Genomic DNA, 2,500 nt, shown 5'->3' on the forward strand with positions numbered 1-2,500 from the left:
ATCCAAATGGGAATAGGAGCCAATTAAATATTTTAAGCAAGAGCTGATACAACGTAGATTTGATTTTAGTGGTGTACTATATTTCCGCTGGCCAAACCAGCCTTCTTCAGGTACAATGAGAGTTTACATTGGATTGCTTCTATGCTTAAAATATTTAGTTTCTCAACTTGTAATTACGCCGATCAGATCAAGCCAGTGATCCAACGTACACCGACAGGAAGATTGTCCACAGTTGCTTGCTTCAAAACTCTAATGCTAATGTACCTCCCCTAACAACTTGCTGTACACCATAAGCATTTTTCAGTGGGGTGTACATGTGGCCGTGTACCGGTGGTCGAGCGAGAAGTAATGCGGCATCACGAAATACTGTCGCCTTATCCTTCTTCTCAAATTCATCATCACTAGTCTCCGGAAATACAGTAGATATAATTGTCATGAAGTGTCCTCTTCAATCGAACATATACAGTTACGGTAACCCTAACCAAAGAAATACGATACGATGACAATATTGAGAGAGAGAGATAGAGACCCAATTAATCTTTTACATTTTTCGATCTTTCGATCCCCTAGCTATAACACAGAAGACAGACTACGACACTGGAGTTCCTCTCCCTACTCTTTGCGAGTAGTGCGTGGGTTCTTTTACGTCCCACTGGGTTGTGAACAGTGAAAGGTTGTGAGACGGGGCCTACGGTTCATCGTCTTTCTCCGAGAAGACTAGAGAGTCTAAGTCATGGTTTTCACCATAGGGGGGGGGGGGGGGGGGGTTGTTTGCATTAACACAAGATGGATATGTAGTTCACTGAAGTATGATACAGTCCGAAGAGTAAATAACTTGTATTTTTTTTTATGTAAAGACCCCCACCGCCTCCAAAAAAACGTATTGCATTATGGGATAGTGAAATTAGTCAATTACACCCGCAAATGGTTACACTTTCAAGTTTTGTTGGATAAGGACTATAAACCGTAGGCCCCGTCTCATAAATATCTTTCAAGTTCGTGAGTTCCCTGCGGGACGTTAATGAACCCACACAGTTTTCGAGAAGAGTAGGGGATGAAAATCCCGGTGTTGTGGCTGTCCTTTGTGAGTGCATGGTTGGGTGGATATACTGTAGCAAGTCCACAAGCTGAATAGCTGCCAAACTTCAACCTGCTCAAACAAATAAATAACAAACACACAAACAAAGTCCCTGAGTGTTGGTCAGGCTGGAGTTTTTAGTTTTAATCACACGCCCTCCCGCAAAGTAGTCCGTTTCTCAACCAACTGAGACAACTGGTCGGCGATAAATGAATAGTTGACTTAAATATTTTAATGGCACAGTTATTAAAATTAAATGTGCATCTCAGTAGGTGCATTTCTGGACATTGGTAAACTCACTCTTTCAATTAAGTGAGTCCTAATTATTTCTATTTCACCACTAGCAACGCCAGGATATACAACGTCGGCGGCGTTCAAGACCCTCTTTCAGTAAGGCCTCCTTCTTCCCAAAGAGCGGTGAATGAGGACGAAATTCAGCATTCTTGATTTCACTCAATGGTCCTTCTACATCCAATGAAGGATCAGGCTTTTGTGCTATAGAGAAATGATTTCAAACGTCATGAATTAGATTTCTGTACACTGATCAAGCATTCCTAGCTAAAGTATTTAAATTTTAATCTTAGCGACTTAAGATCGACAACGGTGGCTCAGGTCGTCGAAACGTCACCTCAAAATATAACTTTGCAATATCGTTAGTTTTTCGCGATTAGTCCATCTCGTTCACATCATACAATATGGGAGAACTATCCCAAAAATAAATTGGAGTGGTTTCAGTGAATGGTTTTCCTCGACAAAACCTCAAATTTGGTGATTTCACGCTGTTGGTATGAAGAGTACTGCAAAAATATGTGCTCAAGTGCGTGTCGCACGAGAAGCAAGATTATTTTTCCTTTTTTAACCAATGATATTATATGACTAGCTCCGTGAGCGCGCAAGATGAACCAAATCCCGCGCTGTGATTGGCTACCCGAGCGGGCAAGATGGAGCTATGTTGCCCGATTGGGATTCCTCGCTTGGTCCCGCAAGATCAAAGATCCCATATAATAAATTCTTTATTTGACCAAGCTTCGACTTCGCCTCGGTCCATAAACACGCAAAAAAAAAAACATGGCCAATATCTAGCCATCTTGACCTCACGCTTGGTCAATAACCCATATATGTTGTTGTTGTTGTTGTTTTTTGGCGTATGTTCTCGTTGACGACCGCGTCGTAGATCTGAAAGTCCCACCGGAATAGGCCATAAGCGTGATGAAGTGTGACAAGCTGACGTCACCACCAAACCTCGAATTCGAAAATCAAGCTTGTAAATTTTAGCATGAGCTAAATTCCAGAGGAACAAACTTGTAAAAAAAACCCACGTGCGAAAACTGTTGCATGTCCAGATGTGTAAACGAGGCTTGGTGGTGAGCCGTCATCGTGCAGTAAGGCCTATTCACCATTACGATGTCCGCAACGCGGCGT

General features: G+C 42.2%; 1 long non-coding RNA gene across 4 annotated transcripts in view; it reads right to left on the minus strand.

Annotated features, from left to right (window-relative positions):
* Positions 1–2,500, minus strand: part of LOC137973226 (uncharacterized) — a 16,455-nt gene that overhangs the window by 8,958 nt on the left and 4,997 nt on the right. For all 4 annotated transcript variants that reach the window (XR_011117190.1, XR_011117192.1, XR_011117191.1 and 1 more), the window contains one exon: positions 1,379–1,573. This is a non-coding gene — a long non-coding RNA (uncharacterized lncRNA). The remainder of the gene's footprint in view (positions 1–1,378; positions 1,574–2,500) is intronic.

This window comes from Montipora foliosa, chromosome 10, assembly GCF_036669935.1.
Source record: "Montipora foliosa isolate CH-2021 chromosome 10, ASM3666993v2, whole genome shotgun sequence".
Taxonomy (NCBI): domain Eukaryota; kingdom Metazoa; phylum Cnidaria; class Anthozoa; order Scleractinia; family Acroporidae; genus Montipora; species Montipora foliosa.